This window comes from Nerophis lumbriciformis, linkage group LG27, assembly GCF_033978685.3.
Source record: "Nerophis lumbriciformis linkage group LG27, RoL_Nlum_v2.1, whole genome shotgun sequence".
Classification (NCBI taxonomy): Eukaryota; Metazoa; Chordata; class Actinopteri; order Syngnathiformes; family Syngnathidae; genus Nerophis; species Nerophis lumbriciformis.
In genome coordinates, this window is record NC_084574.2 from 34,604,425 (window position 1) to 34,622,747 (window position 18,323).

The 18,323-nt window shown below is 41.1% G+C and overlaps 3 long non-coding RNA genes across 3 annotated transcripts in view; 2 read left to right on the top strand and 1 right to left on the bottom strand.

Annotated features, from left to right (window-relative positions):
• The window catches only part of LOC140679961 (uncharacterized), a 20,243-nt gene continuing 1,920 nt past the window's right edge, over nt 1-18,323 (top strand). Inside the window, exons 1-2 of the long non-coding RNA XR_012051255.1 lie at nt 1-216; nt 260-299. This is a non-coding gene — a long non-coding RNA (uncharacterized lncRNA). The remainder of the gene's footprint in view (nt 217-259; nt 300-18,323) is intronic.
• LOC140679962 (uncharacterized) overlaps nt 12,995-18,323 on the bottom strand; it is a 17,413-nt gene continuing 12,084 nt past the window's right edge. Inside the window, exons 2-3 of the long non-coding RNA XR_012051256.1 lie at nt 13,262-13,405; nt 12,995-13,148 (exon numbers count right to left, since the gene is read on the bottom strand). This is a non-coding gene — a long non-coding RNA (uncharacterized lncRNA). The remainder of the gene's footprint in view (nt 13,149-13,261; nt 13,406-18,323) is intronic.
• The window catches only part of LOC140679963 (uncharacterized), a 3,364-nt gene continuing 914 nt past the window's right edge, over nt 15,874-18,323 (top strand). The window contains exon 1 of the long non-coding RNA XR_012051257.1: nt 15,874-15,930. This is a non-coding gene — a long non-coding RNA (uncharacterized lncRNA). The remainder of the gene's footprint in view (nt 15,931-18,323) is intronic.

Sequence of the window (18,323 nt, forward strand, 5' to 3'; positions counted from 1 at the left end):
CTGCGTTTTCTAACAAAAACGAACAGTTTATTTTTGTAATTCTTGCCGTATATTGTTTACTTTTTACGTACCCTTAAGATATTTTTGTGTTATTTTAACAGCAATTTTGAGCGCTACAAGCGTTGTGCTTGAGTGACAGTGTTGGCGCAATTTGTTTGAAGCCGTCCTCTTTCATGTCACGTGACCATTACGCGGCCTGCGTCCTTTTGGTAAAAAGTATGTTTTCTATGTGTATAAAAAGTATGTTTTCTATGTGTAGGGAGCGGGGCGGTACAAGGAGTCACAAAGAAGGAGTTTATGTGAGTTTTACTTCCTTTTTAGGTATGTGTAATACTGTAAATGTGCACGTTGTCTTGCTTTTATTTACCGTATTTTCCGCACTATAAGGCGCACCGGATTATTAGCCGCACCTTCAATGAATTACATATTTCATAACTTTGTCCACCAATAAGCCGCCCCGGATTATAAGCCGCGCCTACGCTGCGCTAAAGGGAATGTCAAAAAAACAGTCAGATAGTTCAGTCAAACTTTAATAATATATTGAAAACCAGCGTTCTAACAACTCTGTCCCAAAATGTACGCAAATGTGCAATCACAAACATAGTAAAATTCAAAATGGTGTAGAGCAATAGCAACATAATGTTGCTCGAACGTTAATGTCACAACACACAAAATAAACATAGCGCTCACCTTCTGAAGTTATTCTTCATTCGTAAATCCTTCGAATTCTTCGTCTTCGGTGTCCGAATTGAAAAGTTGCGCAAGCGTGGGATCCAAAAATGGCCGGCTCCGTCTCGTCGAAGTCATCGGATTCAGTGTCGCTGTTGTTGTGCAGCAGTTCTGTGAATCCTGCCTTCCGGAAAGCTCGGACCACAGTTGTGACCGAAATATCTGCCCAGGCATTTACGATCCACTGGCAAATGTTGGCGTATGTCGTCCGGCGCTGTCTGCCCGTCTTAGTGAAGGTGTGTTCGCCTTCGGAGCTGTGTGAAAAAAGCCACCCGGCCTCTTCGCGTAAACTTCCCTTAACCACTCGCTCATCTTTTCTTCATCCATCCATCCCTTCGAGTTAGCTTTTATGATGACGCCAGCTGGAAAGGTCTCTTTTGGCAAGGTCTTCCTTTTGAATATCACCATGGGTGGAAGTTAGCATGGCAAGCTAGAACCACAGTGAAGGATGACTTCTCATTCCCTGTGGTGCGAATATTCACCGTACGTGCTCCCGTTCCACAGTGCGGTTCACAGGAATATCAGTTGCTGTGAAATACGGTAGTAATCCGTGTGCGGATGGAGAGATTGCGTCTTTTTATGAACCGGATCCTTGTCGCTTAGTAGGAGCCATTTTGTGGTCTTTACAGATGTAAACAGGAAATGAAACGTACGGTGATATCCGCGCGTTTTTTCTTCTTCTTCCGGGGGCGGGTGGTTGCTTACAGTAGAAGAAGAAGCGCTTCCTGTTCTATGGGGGCGGGCGCTTTCCTTGGCGGTTGCTTGCGTAGAAGAAGAAGCGCTTCCTGTTCTACCGGGAAAAAAGATGGCGGCTGTTTACCGAAGTTGCGAGATCGAAACTTTATGAAAATTAATCGTAATAAAGCGCACCGGGTTATAAGGCGCACTGTCAGCTTTTGAGAAAAATTGTGGTTTTTAGGTGCGCCTTATAGTGCGGAAAATACGGTAACTCGATCTCCACGCAGTTCTTTATTTTGCCCGCTAGTCGGCAGTGTTTACTTTTTGCATCTTATATTGAGTCAATGCCGTAAAATGATAGACTTAAGACTTAGACAAACTTTAATGATCAACGAGGGAAATTGTTTCACACAGTAGCTCAGAATAATTTCGCCACACCTAGTGTGTGTGTGACAATCATTGGTACTTTAACTTTAACTTTTAACTTTAGTTGCAAAGGATGGAAAGGATAATGCACACAAGGGCACAGAAAGAGGGCGAAAACAAAAAGTATAAAGTAGACTAACAATGTACCATAGTAGCAACATAAAATATAGCATATATGTAATATTTACAGAATGTGAGTGTGAATGTTGTCTGTCTATCTGTGTTGGCCCTGCGATGAGGTGGCGACTTGTCCAGGGTGTACCCCGCCTTCCGCTCCAGCACCCCCGGGACCCCAAAAAAGGGACAAGCGGTAGAAAATGGATGGATGGATGGATATACAGTATATAATATATACTGATATGTTATATATTTATATATAATATATAACAAATCCCAATTACCATATACAATATTCCAGTATATGTAACAGCTACAGCAAAAAAAGGGCAGCATAAAATAAAGAGTAGATCCAGCAGAAAATATACATTATAGACAAAGAGAGGTAGCTAACATAGAAGCGGTCAGTTAATAAACAAATATCTATTGCTGTGTAAATATAATATAAGGAATATGATAATAGTGTGTATTTAAAAAATATGTTTAAACTTTGACTTCGCTGCTTGCGATGCCGAGGAAGCAGAGCGGTACAAGGAGTCAGAGAAGGAGTTTATGTGATTTTTACTTCATTTTCAGAATAGTGTGATCGCTGTCTACAAACTCATCACAAGTCCAGGCACTTTACATCTGGAAACCAATAAACAAACGTTTAAAAAAAAATGTTAAGGTAAACAAACAACAAAACAGGAAGAAAGTAAATAGGAAACAAAGAAGCTAAACAAACAATGATTTTAAAAAACAATAATAAACTAGATGAGGCTATTCCCAAAGGAATTGCGTGTGAATGCTCCAACGCTGAAGTTGATATGAAATCCTGGAATTAAAAAAAAAATTGTTGAAGTAGAGCACACAATTCCCAAACAGGCTGAATATTTTGAAGGTGGAACGGTTTGAATCGGAGGAAAAATGTGGGAATTGGGGAACTTTGAAGAATGTCCCATTGATTTCAATAGGAATTTCCCAAAAATTTGGGAATTTTGAGAAAAGCGGGAATTTTTTAAAAAGTGGTGAAAAACTTTAATGTTCTGAATGAGTTGAAATGGTTGGTGTTGGAACTTTTCAAATCTGTTGAGAAATGTAGAAGTACCGTATTTTCCGCACTATAAGGCGCACCTAAAAACCACAAATTTTCTCAAAAGCTGACAGTGCGCCTTATAACCCGGTGCGCTTTATTACGATTCATTTTCATAAAGTTTCGATCTCGCAACTTCGGTAAACAGCCGCCATCTTTTTTCCCGGTAGAACAGGAAGCGCTTCTTCTTCTACGCAAGCAACCGCCAAGGAAAGCACCCGCCCCCATAGAACAGGAAGCGCTTCTTCTTCTACTGTAAGCAACCACCCGCCCCCGGAAGAAGAAGAAAAAACGCGCGGATATCACCGTACGTTTCATTTCCTGTTTACATCTGTAAAGACCACAAAATGGCTCCTACTAAGCGACAAGGATCCGGTTCATAAAAAGACGCAATCTCTCCATCCGCACACGGATTACTACCGTATTTCACAGCAACTGATATTCCTGTGAACCGCACTGTGGAACGGGAGCACGTACGGTGAATATTCGCACCACAGGGAATGAGAAGTCATCCTTCACTGTGGTTCTAGCTTGCCATGCTAACTTCCACCCATGGTGATATTCAAAAGGAAGACCTTGCCAAAAGAGACCTTTCCAGCCGGCGTCATCATAAAAGCTAACTCGAAGGGATGGATGGATGAAGAAAAGATGAGCGAGTGGTTAAGGGAAGTTTACGCGAAGAGGCCGGGTGGCTTTTTTCACACAGCTCCGAAGGCGAACACACCTTCACTAAGACGGGCAGACAGCGCCGGACGACATACGCCAACATTTGCCAGTGGATCGTAAATGCCTGGGCAGATATTTCGGTCACAACTGTGGTCCGAGCTTTCCGGAAGGCAGGATTCACAGAACAACAGCGACACTGACTCCGATGACTTCGACGAGACGGAACCGGCCATTTTGGATACCACGCTTGCGCAACTTTTCAATTCGGACACCGAAGACGAAGAATTCGAAGGATTTACGAATGAAGAATAACTTCAGAAGGTGAGCGCTATGTTTATTTTGTGTGTTGTGACATTAACGTTCGAGCAACATTATGTTGCTATTGCTCTACACCATTTTGAATTTTACTATGTTTGTGATTGCACATTTGCGTACATTTTGGGACAGAGTTGTTAGAACGCTGGTTTTCAATATATTATTAAAGTTTGACTGAACTATCTGACTGTTTTTTTGACATTCCCTTTAGCGCAGCGTAGGCGCGGCTTATAATCCGGGGCGGCTTATTGGTGGACAAAGTTATGAAATATGTAATTCATTGAAGGTGCGGCTAATAATCCGGTGCACCTTATAGTGCGGAAAATACGGTAGTAACATGTTGAATTGAGAAATGGTATTCTGGAATTTTGAGAAAACCAGGAATTTTTCCAATTTAAAAAACTACTTTGTTTTTTGTCCTGATTAAGAGGAATGTTTTACAGTGGAACGGTTGAAATGCGTTGAAAAATGTGGGAGGAGTAACCGCCAGAATAAAGGGTGGAAATAGGGCTTTGAAAAACCAGGAATTCTGGAAAATCCTGGAATTTTTTTTTAAATTGGAAAAAAGGTCGTTTTAAATTTCCAGGATGGTGGAATGTGTTGAAGGTGGAATTGTTTGAATCAGTTGAAAAATGTGGAAATGGTGGAAGTTTGAAAAAGGGCCAATTCATTTTGAATGGGAAAAATGTCCCGGAAAACGTGGAATTCTGGGAAATCTGGGAATTTTTGGAATTTGTCAAGGGAAAGCCCGCGATTCCCGAATAGGCTGAACAGTTTGAAATTGGAACGGTTTGAATCGGGTGAAAAATGCTTTGGAGCATTCACACAATAAAAAGGTAAACAAACAAACAAAGAAGGTAAACAAAAAAATAAGCTATTCCTCCATGACTCTGATACAGACACATTATTACCACGAGGGGGCGGCATCTCTCTAATGTGGTTAGCACATTAAAGAGATTTGTAGATTTGTCATCTACACCCACACATGATCATGCAGGAAGGAATTATTTCATGGTAAATATCATCAGTGTGTGTTTGTGTGTCACATCTTTAGGAAAGTATGAATAGTCTTCATCCGTGTGTGTCTCACATAATTGTTTTTGTGCTAAACCTGAGCCGTAATGTCACCATCGTGGGATGAATAAAGTCTAACCTGTCCTTTTCTGTATGCGTGCACGAGGGCTGCCATGGTGGAGGAGAGCAGTACACACACACACACACACACACACACACACACACACACACACACACACACACACACACACACACACACACACACACACACACACACACTGTGTAATTAGTTGATCATATGTTTGCTGCCACAAAGTATTAAACATAGAAAGTCAGGACATAAAACAAGAGAATGCTGTCAGCTGGGATCAGACCTTGAAAAACAATCAAAGCAGTTTGATTGCTACTGAAAGGTAACTTACATGATTAAAATGTAATTAAAAATTGTGATTTTAATTGAAAAACGTTCATTTTAATTTCAAATGTTTATCTACATCAGGGGTAGCTTACATCCACATCAATTATAATTAATACATACAACACATATTGTGCACCAAATACTGTTGTATTTGTTTTTATTACATTTTTTTGTAAACACATGCTTTTAAGTCCAAGCCTCTCACTAGGAAAGTGGGTAAGATGAGACATACAAATGGAAAACAAGCATAGCGGAGACGAAGTACGTAATGCAGAAATACGACAGAGCCCAGGGAGGCCGTCAAGTCGGATCCTGCACCCAGCGAGAGGACAGAGTTTTTGGGTTATCTACACCGACAGTTCCTCCTGGTCCCCCACTGATAAACACGTACACTCCGCCTGCTCCCTGCAGGGGTCACACAGACACACCTTTGCTATCTTCAGCAGTCCATCCATGTTCTACTTTATCCAAGTAACACCTTTACAGTCTTCACATCTATGTTCTACTACATCCTAGTAACACCTTTACAGTCTTCACATCTATGTTCTACTACATCCTAGTAACACCTTTACAATCTTCACATCTATGTTCTACTACATCCTAGTAACACTTTTACAATCTTCACATCTATATTCTACTACATCCCAGTAACACCTTTACAATCTTCACATCTATGTTATACTACATCCTAGTTACATCTTTGCAATATTCACATCTATGTTATACTACATCCTAGTTACATCTTTGCAATATTCACATCTATGTTATACTACATCCTAGTTACATCTTTGCAATATTCACATCTATGTTCTACTACATCCTAGTAACACCTTCACCATCTTCACATCCATGTTATACTACATCCTAGTAACACCTTTACCATCTTCACATCCATGTTATACTACATCATACTTGCCAACTTTGAGACCTCCGATTTCGGGAGGTGGGGGGTGGGGGTCGGGGGCGCGGCTAAGAGGGGAGGAGTATATTTACAGCTAGAATTCACCAAGTCAAGTATTTCATATATATATATATATATATATATATATATATATATATATATATATATATATATATAATACTTGACTTTCAGTGAATTATATATATATATATATATATATATATAAATTTATTTTATTATATATATATATATATATATATATATATATATATATATATATATATATATATATATATATATATATATATAAATAAATAACCGGTCAATTTTTGCTTCCTGAGGAAGATCTTCAGTGCCAAGCACTTGGTAGTCCACTACTTCTTCTTCCCGGGGGCTATCCAGATCCAATCGCAGCTGCGGCTTGGAACTTACAAGCGTATTTCTTCATCTTACTCGTCGTTAGCGTCGCCACGGTTGTATCTTCCTCGTTCTTCTGCTTCGCCTCCTTGTTGTGTGCGCAGTTGTGCACTGCACTCTCTAAAAGCCCTAGATAATAAATAAATGATAAATGGGTTATACTTGTGTAGCGCTTTTCTGCCTTCAAGGTACTCAAAGCGCTTTGACAGTATTACCACATTCACCCATTCACACACACATTCACACACTGATGGCGGGCGCTAACCAGCAGCCATCAGGAGCAAGGGGTGAAGTGTCTTGCCCAAGGACACAACGGACGTGACTAGGATGGTAGAAGGTGGGGATTGAACCCCAGTAACCAGCAACACTCCGATTGCTGGCACGGCCACTCTACCAACTTCGCCACGCCGTCCCCTAGATGTCAGATGTTATTGTCACATATGCATGGCAGTATTGTCCTGTTTAAGAGTGTCACAACATCGCTGTTTACGGCAGACGAACTGCTTTACGGTAGACGAAAACGTGACTGCTGTTGTTGTGTGTTGTTACCACGCTGGGAGGACGTTAATGAAACTGCTTAACAATAAACCCACATAAGAAACCAAGAACTCGCCCTCGATCAAGCTTACAGTTATAACGTGATTGGGCAGGCACGCTGTTTATATTGTGGGAAAGCGGACGTGAAAACAGGCTCACTCAGGTCCGCCTGAATTTCGGGAGAAACTTTGTCCCGGGAGGTTTTCGGAGGAGGCGCTGAATTTCGGGAGTCTCCCGGAAAATCCGGGAGGGTTGGCAAGTACGTATATACTACATCCTAGTAACACCTTTACAATCTTCACATCCATGTTCTACTACATCCTAGTAACACCTTTACAATCTTCACATCCATGTTCTACTACATCCTAATAACACCTTTACAATCTTCACATCCATGTTCTACTACATCCTAGTAACACCTGTATAATCTTCACATCCATGTTCTACTACATCCGAGCTGGTCTTCAACATCTTGACAGCCATGGTCTACTTCATTCTCATTGCACCTTTACCATCTTTATGTTCTACTCCATCTTAGTCGCACCTTTACTATCTTCATTACAGTGTTCTACTTCACCCTAGATCAGGGGTGTAAACGTAAGGCCCGCGGGCCGGATCAGGCCTGCAAATAGGTATTATTCGGCCCACGAGATGAGTTTTCTAAGTATAAAAAGGTGCCGAAATTTTTAAATTAAAGAAACTGCTGTTCTAAATGTGTCCACTAGACGTCGCAATAGGAATTATTTGTATCTTTGTAGATTATGCTACACATGTAAAGAAAATAAAATAATCCAGTGCACCAGTCGAGGAAAATGAGCAAACTACATAAATAACATCCTGTAATTTGATTTTGATAACATTTTTTTATCTTGATAGATTGAAAATTAACACCAATGACTGATGAACATTATCACATCATTTATTCAGGCAGTATAAATAAAGATACAATACTATTAACCGCAACATGTAAGTGTAAAAAACCCCCAACAACATTATGATTTATACATTTTCAGAATGTGCTTGTTCTATATTTATTTCAAAGAAAACGATCTGAAGTTGTCTTTATTTTTAAGTTACCGTTTTTTGATTGATTGATTGAGACTTTTATTACTAGATTGCACAGTGAAGTACATATTCCGTACAATTGACCACTAAATGGTAACACCCGAATAAGTTTTTCAACTTGTTTAAGTCGACTAAAACAAGTTTTAGCCGACTTAATATATATATATATATATATAAATATATATATATATATAGTATATTAATAGTATATATTAATATATTATACATCATGATAGTATATATCATGATACAGATATATACTATCATCATGTCAGTCATCGACACAAGAAAATCATCAGAGTATATGCATTGAATTATTTACATTATTTACAATCCGGGGTGTGGGATGTGGAGGGGGGACGGTGGGGTGGGGGGTAGGTTTGGTTTTTATTATCACTTCAGTCATCTATAATTGCATCATCAGAGAAATGTACATTGAAACAGTGTAGGTCTGACTTGGTAGGATATGTACAGAAAGAAGTGGACATAGAGAGAGAGAGAGAGAGAGAGAGATCAGAAAGCATAAGAAAAAGTATCTACATTTGATTATTTACATTTGATTATTAACAATCCAGGGAGGGTGTTAGTTTAGGGTTGAAGTTGCCTGGAGGTGTACTTTTAGTGCGGTTTTGAAGGAGGATAGAGATGCCCTTTCTTTTATACCTGTTGGGAGCGCATTCCACATTGATGTGGCATAGAAAGAGAATGAGTTAAGATCTTTGTTAGATCGGAATCTGGGTTTAACGTGGTTAGTGGTGCTCCCCCTGGTGTTGTGGTTATGGCGGTCATTTACGTTTAGGAAGTAGTTTGACATGTACTTCGGTATCAGGGAGGTGTAGCGGATTTTATAGACAAGGCTCAGTGCAAGTTGTTTTACTCTGTCCACCACCCTGAGCCAAACCACTTTTTCGGTAGGAGTGAGGTGTGATCTGGGGTGGAGGTCTAGAAGTAATCTGACTAACTAACTAGCTCCATAGAAATCATTCTGATTAGGGGGTCTGTAAACAGTCCCTATCAGTCCCTTAGCGTTTTTAAATTTGATTTCCGCCCACACAGATTCAAGGTCACTGTGGTTGAGATCAGTGCGACTTATGTATTTTATATCCAGGTGAATATACATACAAACACCCCCACCATGTTTATTTCTGTCCTTTCTGATAACCGAAAAGTTTTCTATCTCTATCTCTGAGTCAGAAACACTTTGATCAAATTTGGTTTCAGAGAAACATAGGATTTTTACATTCGCGTTGGGGAATATTTCTCTGATTTGGTCGAGTTTGGTTCCAGAGAGGCTGTTCACATTAAGGTGGATGATGTGTAGTCCACTGGAACCAAAAAGAGCATCAGAGTCCGCTGTGTAGTGGTACTGTCCAGAAAAGTTGTTGGTTGTTATTGAAGTTGGGGTTGGAGAGGGGGGTGGGGGGGAGCAGGTCGGCAGGGCGGGGGTGGGGGTGGGATTTTTTTTTGCGAGCTTTGGTGAAGGGCGGAGTTGGAGGGGGGGGCAGGTTGTTGATTTCATTTTCGCGGGCTTTGGTCCGGTTGAAAACAAAGACCAGGGTAGGATGAAGGAGCCCCTAAATCCTGTGTAGGCCGCGGGTCCAGACACCGCGTCCTCGACCTTCAGGGACCGGGGCGAGGCCACGTGGACCCCACTACGCCGTCTCTACTGCAGACCGGGGTGTTGATGTCGACAGTCACCTAGTTGACCGCCACCGCGCTGTTCTCCGCCGTGCTGTTTGCCGCCGTGCTGTTCGCCGCCGTGCCGTGATTTTACCAGTCCAGCCCATTTGGGAGTAGATTTTTCTCCATGTGGCCCCCGATCTAAAGTGAGTTTGACACCCCTGCCCTAGATTATCTTTAACATGAGGTGGCGACTTGTCCTGGGTGTACGACGCCTTCTGCCCGATTGTAGCTGAGATAGGCTCCAGCTCCCCCCCGCGACCCCGAAGGGACTAAGCGGTATAAAATGGATGGATGGATGGATCTTCACATCCATGTTCTAGTTCACAGGTGTCAAACTCAGCACATCAACATTGGATCAACAACAGTTCTTTGCAATCTCATTAATGCCATAGAAATGGCCGACTCTTTAATTTTTGGGACACGATAAAGGTTTCAGACTCTGCAGCATCGCGTGGACATCGGGGGCAGTACCTCTGGATTGGCAGACCGGGGTGGTGGTTCCTCTCTTTAAAAAGGGGAACCGGAGGGTGTGTTCTAACTATCGTGGGATCACACTCCTCAGCCTTCCCGGTAAGGTCTATTCAGGTGTACTGGAGAGGAGGCTACGCCGGATAGTCGAACCTCGGATTCAGGAGGAACAGTGTGGTTTTCGTCCTGGTCGTGGAACTGTGGACCAGCTCTATACTCTCGGCAGGGTCCTTGAGGGTGCATGGGAGTTTGCCCAACCAGTCTACATGTGCTTTGTGGACTTGGAGAAGGCATTCGACCGTGTCCCTCGGGAAGTCCTGTGGGGAGTGCTCAGAGAGTATGGGGTTTCGGACTGTCTGATTGTGGCGGTCCGCTCCCTGTATGATCAGTGTCAGAGCTTGGTTCGCATTGCCGGCAGTAAGTCGGACACGTTTCCGGTGAGGGTTGGACTCCGCCAAGGCTGCCCTTTGTCACCGATTCTGTTCATAACTTTTATGGACAGAATTTCTAGGCGCAGTCAAGGCGTTGAGGGGATCCGGTTTGGTGGCTGCAGGATTAGGTCTCTGCTTTTTGCAGATGATTTGGTCCTGATGGCTTCATCTGGCCAGGATCTTCAGCTCTCACTGGATCGGTTCGCAGCTGAGTGTGAAGCGACTGGGATGAGAATCAGCACCTCCAAGTCCGAGTCCATGGTTCTCGCCCGGAAAAGGGTGGAGTGCCATCTCCGGGTTGGGGAGGAGATCTTGCCCCAAGTGGAGGAGTTCAAGTACCTCGGAGTCTTGTTCACGAGTGAGGGAAGAGTGGATCGTGAGATCGACAGGCGGATCGGTGCGGCGTCTTCAGTAATGCGGACGCTGTATCGATCCGTTGTGGTGAAGAAGGAGCTGAGCCGGAAGGCAAAGCTCTCAATTTACCGGTCGATCTACGTTCCCATCCTCACCTATGGTCATGAGCTTTGGGTTATGACCGAAAGGACAAGATCACGGGTACAGGCGGCTGAAATGAGTTTCCTCCGCCGGGTGGCGGGTCTCTCCCTTAGAGATAGGGTGAGAAGCTCTGTCATCCGGGAGGAGCTCAAAGTAAAGCCGCTGCTCCTCCACATGGAGAGGAGCCAGATGAGGTGGTTCGGGCATCTGGTCAGGATGCCACCCGAACGCCTCCCTAGGGAGGTGTTTCGGGCACGTCCGACCGGTAGGAGGCCACAGGGAAGACCCAGGACACGTTGGGAAGACTATCTCTCCCGGCTGGCCTGGGAACGCCTCGGGATCCCCCGGGAGGAGCTGGACGAAGTGGCTGGGGAGAGGGAAGTCTGGGCTTCCCTGCTTAAGCTGCTTCCCCCGCGACCCGACCTCGGATAAGCGGAGGAAGATGGATGGATAAAGGTTTCAATAATTTCAAACACATATCGTTACAATAACCAAGAATATAAGTGTTTGTCATACATGTAGACTGACACGGGACTGATGGAGGCTTTCATTCAAGGCAAAGACATGTGGAGAAAGGAGTGAAGACAGAGAGAGGAGGGGGTGGAGAGGAGGGGCAGCGTGTTACTGTTACAAAAGAGTCTTTGTCTTCCGGGGTACCCTCTCCTCTTTAAGTTCAAGTCCACAGTGAATCTTTCCTTCTTTCCAGGCTGTTTTGTTGGCTTTTTGGACCCATGTTACTCAGTGGCCTAGTGGTTAGAGTGTCCGCCCTGAGATCGGTAGGTTGTGAGTTCGAGTCATACCAAAGACTATAAAAATGGAACCCTTTACTTCCCTGCTTGGCACTCGGCATCAAGGGTTGGTATTGGGGGTTAAATCACCAAAAATTATTCCCGGGCGCGGCCACCGGTGCTGCCCACTGCTCCCCTCACCTCCCAGGGGGTGAACAAGGGGATGGGTCAAATGCAGAGGACAAATTTCACCACACCTAGTGTGTGTGTGTGTGACAATCATTGGTACTTTAACTTAACAAAATACAGTAGACAAAGCTTGGTGACTGGCGTGAAAAGGAACACGCTGAATCACTGAGAAGTGGTGACGGTAAACAGAATGCTCCGCCTCTTCAAATGGCCGTGCCCTGTGTGTACTGTACTGCACAGTGATGTCATGAAAATGGCAGCATCATAAGGAATGAATGAATGGTTCGCACACAGCAGCATATTTGGCGCGTTCTAAAGGTTTGTAAACCGAAAAGTTTGGAAATCGAGTTTCCACCTTATATTTCTACACAACTACCATGTAAATAGACAATTTTAGGTAATATTTTTTTACTAAAGTGTAAGTAAATGAAATACAAAGCAGTAGTATGCAAAAACGATATGATATATATACAAAGTGTACTGGATTTTACATAAAAAGTCAGGCTTTTGTCCACAGTGTCCAACAGTCAGAAAGTCAAAATGATTAATTCATGAAGGTCAGGTTGAGTCTTTATGGTTCATTTCAGCTGTAAATAGTTGTCAGTGTTTAACTCAAGGTTGTCACGATTGGTATAACTGGTGGACTCAAATGCAGAGATGACCGGCAGAATCTAAGTCCAAGGGTTTTTATTGAAAAACCAAGAGGGAAAGGAGGGAGCTTGTAGTTCTTGGCTTTTGTGGTCCAGGAGAGCAGGCTAAGGCTAGCAGGCTGAGGCAAGCACACACTGTAGGTAGAGTACTGAATGCAGAGGAAAACAGGGGTAAGTCGAGGAGCAAAAAACACAAAAACAGCAGATCAGCAAGATCATAAAAAATGCTACAATTCTAGGAAAAACTGTCTAGAAGTGTTACCGCGTGTAGAACTGTAAATGATCTGATGATCGCGCAGAATGAAGTCCAAACATATATAGGCTGCAGGTGATGAGTTGATGGCAGGCAGGTGCGTTGATTAGGGAGCTGGGATCAGTCGTGCCAGACTGAGAGCTGGGGCCAAGCCTACGCCCAAAACAGAAACAAACATAGACACAGACAGAGACTGTGACAAAGGCAACCACATAAATGTATTGTGATTTATTTGGTGTTCTCCAGAATCAGGTTGAAAGGAATTTAATCTCACATAGATACAAATAAATCCTTCTCTTTGTCTTCTCATGAAGACGTTTACTCAGAGCTTTGAGAAGGAACACCGCTTTGCCCAATTTTGGGACAAAGTAATCAAAACCACAGGACTGGTTGGAAGCCAAAACAAAAGTCATGATTCCTGTCATTAAAGTCAAATGCGCTGCCCTTCCAAAATACAAATGGACACCCAGTAAGAAAAAAATACAGATCCTCAGGAATTCCAGGAGCAGGGCTCAGCAGACTGCTTGGTGCAGCATTGACAAACACTGGACAGAACTCTGTGAGAACATTCAGACAATTGAATCATCTGTTTTCAACATGTTGCAAGATGTTGAAACATACATACAGTATACACTACAGCCAACTAATACTAAGTTAATTCTTTGTCCAGGGTGTAATTTGTCTTCTGCCTGAGTGCAGCTTGGATATGTGCCATATTAGAGAGTTACGGTCGTTTTTTCACGGGATACATTTCCGGCGTTGTTGTTGCACTAGTGAGCCACGGATGAGAAGATTGAAGTAAATTGATTGTTGATTGAAGTAAAGTCTGAATGTCATTAAAATAGTTAGCTCCATCTTTTGACACTTCTTCCACCCCCGTCCTTGCACGCTACACCGCTACAACAAAGATGAGGGGGAGAAGACGCTATCAAAGGTGAGCCACGTAAATAAGACCGCCCACAAAACAAAACATTTTGACCAAAGAACCACCATTACCTGTTTTGTAGACCACAAGGAAGTGTTTTACATAAAAAAAAAAAAAATCATAATATGACTTTTGTATGAAAATAGACCCGCTCGCCGGCAGTGCGCCTTATAATTTAGTGTGCCTTCTGGTCTGGAAAATACGGTATTAATGAACTTTCACCTAAAAACTAAATAAATGGAGCTTTATATATATTTAATATTAAAAAGCTAAAAATAACACGTAGACAATTAGTGTGTGCTTTTGTATCAGCATGAATAAATACATTAATTGATCACGTATCGACACCTAAACTTCAATTTCAATTTATTTATTTGGATCTTTTAAAAATATACAGTACAGGCCAAACATTTGGACACACCTTCTCATTTTTCTTTATTTTCATGACTATTTACATTGTAGATTGTCACTGGAGGCATCAAAACTATGAATGAGCACATGTGGAGTTATGTAGTTAACAAAAAAAGGTGAAATAACTGAAAACATGTTTTATATTCTAGTTTCTTCAAAATAGCCACTCTTTGCTCTGATTACTGCTTCGCATTCTCTCGATGAGCTTCAAGAGGTAGTCCCCTGAAATGGATTTCACCTTACAGGTGTCATAGTTTTGATGCCTTCAGTGACAATCTACAAGGTAAATAGTCATGAAAATAAAGAAAACACATTGAAATGAGAAGGTGTGTCCAAACCTTTGGCCTGTACTGTACATCACAACAAATAATTGCACAAAAACAAGTGATCATGTTGAAAAGGAGTTGGAAGAGGCAAAGCTCATGTGATTGTATTTGTATCCCACATTTAATATCTGATATCAAACAATGTGTTTCAACACCTTCTTTGTTTTACTTTGAAAACACCATATGCTTGTACTGTTCCTTAGAATGGCTCATTTTTGTACATTACATTATGAAATTGATTCCATATACAATGTAAATATAAATACTAAATGATTTTAATGTTATGTATAGAGGTTTTTTTTAACTTTTAGATTCAGTTAATTCCTAAAATGTTATTTTTCTTCTTATTAATCAGAATGAATGTATATTACATTATTACTGCTTACTTTATACTTAATTTGTATCATTTAAAAATGTACAAGATCTGTGAATTTCGTTATTTTAGATTTGATTAAAAAAAGGAATGTGTTTGTTCTATCCAGCTTTGAACCTTTTTGAAGTAGTGTTATCGAATAAAGTGTACTTTTATAATTTTTTCCCATATTTCTACAGAATACTTCAACAATGTTAACACCAGAGTACTACAGGGTATCTCATATTTGATTCAGAATGTATTTTGCTTCATTCAATATTTCAATATTTCTTGCCACTTGTATTGATAACATCGATATTTACATGTTTGCTGTCCAAGAAAGTGATGCAAGATGAAGACACTGTCACAACTACTTTTAAGTGTGTGTGTGTGTGTGTGTGTGTGCGTGTGTGCGTGCGTGCGTGCTTGCGTGCGTGTGTGTGAAATGATGACACTTGTGAGAGTGCATGTTGACGACACAGCTGATTGTCTTCATTGTGTTGATATTTAATCCGTGTGTGAAAGTTTAGCCTGAGTGTGTTTTTATGGAATATTTATCATAATCCATTTCTCCCCTGCAGCTTTGTCTTATCACCACACTTCCAACCAGCTGACGATCCTGAAATGACGCAAACATTTCACTTTCATCTTCATGTGTCTGCAGGTTATGACTTTTTTTCTTTCTTCATGTTTTGACCTTTTGCTACCACTTTTCGACTTTCTTGTTTTTCTACTTTCTCGGTCTGTGTACTTTCCGTTCATTCTAGTTCCAATTCTGAAACGCAAATCAAAAAACAAAATTAAGGCAGTTTTTCGATTTTTATTATATATCGCAGATTTTAAAATAAACAAAAAAGGGTTGATTTTCATGAAAATATAGCCATAAAATTTGATATTGTGCTGTTTTCCTTTTATGGATTTTTATTTTTCCAGATAAACACAAAAATTGAAAAAAATGTTCATCCAAAATGCAAAAATGCGTGTTTATCTGTGTCATGACAAATTGAACCGGAAGCAGTATTTTAGCTTTTCCTTCACATTTACATTGTTTTTGGCATAACGCTATTATCTTCGTTCAGCAGTTGTCATTTAAAAAAAGTTTAATTAAATAGTTTTGTTTCAGAAATAAAAATGGTAAAAATGGCCCAAAATGAGTTTTTTATTTGCATTTGAGAATTCAAAATCAAATGAACACGGACCTGGAACACATTTTTAAACATTTTTTTTACCCATTTTTAAAACATAACAATATAATAATTTACAATAAAAAAATTAATATTTTTTTGTTTTTTACTAAAACGACATTGTAAAAAAACAACAACACATTTCTGTTTAAGTGTAATTAAATGCCCCAAATTCCATTTCATGTCATTTTTAATTGATTTAAAATAGTTTTTAAATTGTTTTAAATTTTGTTACCAAAAGACACAATTCAATTCGGTCTGTGTACCTCTGGTCATTCGATTTCCAATTCTCAAATGCAGATCAAAAAACTAATTTTGGGCCATTTTTTTCTATTTTTATTTCTGAAACAAAACTACTTAATGAGACTTTGTTTTAAAACGACAATAAGATTTCTGCTGAACAAATATGTTAGCGTTATGCTAAAAACATGCTAAACGCGAAGGAAAAGCTAAAATACTGCTTCCGGTTCAATCTGTCATCACACAGAAAAACGCATTTTTGCATTTTGGATGAACATAAATTGGATTTTTGTGTTTGTCTGGAAAAATACAAATTCATAAAAGGAAAACAGCGCAAAATCTAATTTTATGGCTATATTTTAATGACAATCAACCCTTTTTTGTTTGTTTTAAAATCTGCCATCCATCCATCTATCCATTTTCTACCGCTTATTCCCTTTGGGGTCGCGGGGGGCACTGGAGCCTATCTCAGCTACAATCGGGCGGAAGGCGGGGTACACCCTGGACAAGTCGCCACCTTATCACAGGGCCAACACAGATAGACAGAGAACATTCACACTCACATTCACACACTAGGGCCAATATAGTGTTGCCAATCAACTTATCCCCAGGACACACCTTCTCAAAATCTGCCATATATAATAAAAATGGAAAAACAACCTTAAAGGGGAACATTATCACCAGACCTATGTAAGCGTCAATATATACCTTGATGTTGCAGAAAAAAGACCATATATTTTTTTTAACAGATTTCCGAACTCTAAATGGGTGAATTTTGGCGAATCAAACGCCTTTCTATTATTCGCTCTCGGAGCAACGTGACGTCACATCGGGAGCAATCCGCCATTTTCTCAAACACATTACAAACACCGAGTCAAATCAGCTCTGTTGTTTTCCGTTTTTTCGACTGTTTTCCGTACCTTGGAGACATCATGCCTCGTCAATGTGTTGTCGGAGGGTGTAACAACACGAACAGGGACGGATTCAAGTTGCACCAGTGGCCCAAAGATGCGAAAGTGGCAAGAAATTGGATATTTGTTCCGCACACTTTACCGACGAAAGCTATGCTACGACAGAGATGGCAAGAATGTGTGGATATCCTGCGACACTCAAAGCAGATGCATTTCCAACTGGACTGGACAGATCAGCTTTCAGGAAAAGAGAGCGGATGAGGGTATGTCTACAGAATATATTAATTGATGAAAACTGGGCTGTCTGCACTCTCAAAGTGCATGTTGTTGCCAAATGTATTTCATATGCTGTAAACCTAGTTCATAGTTGTTAGTTTCCTTTAATGCCAAACAAACACATACCAATCGTTGGTTAGAAGGCGATCGCCGAATTCGTCCTCGCTTTCTCCCGTGTCGCTGGCTGTCGTGTCGTTTTCGTCGGTTTCGCTTGCATACGGTTTAAACCGATATGGCTCAATAGCTTCAGTTTCTTCTTCAATTTCGTTTTCGCTACCTGCCTCCACACTACAACCATCCGTTTCAATACATGCGTAATCTGTTGAATCGCTTAAGCCGCTGAAATCCGAGTGAATCCGAGCTAATGTCGCTATAGCTTGCTGTTCTATGCGCCATGTTTGTTTGTATTGGCATCACTGTGTGACGTCACAGGAAAATGGACGGGT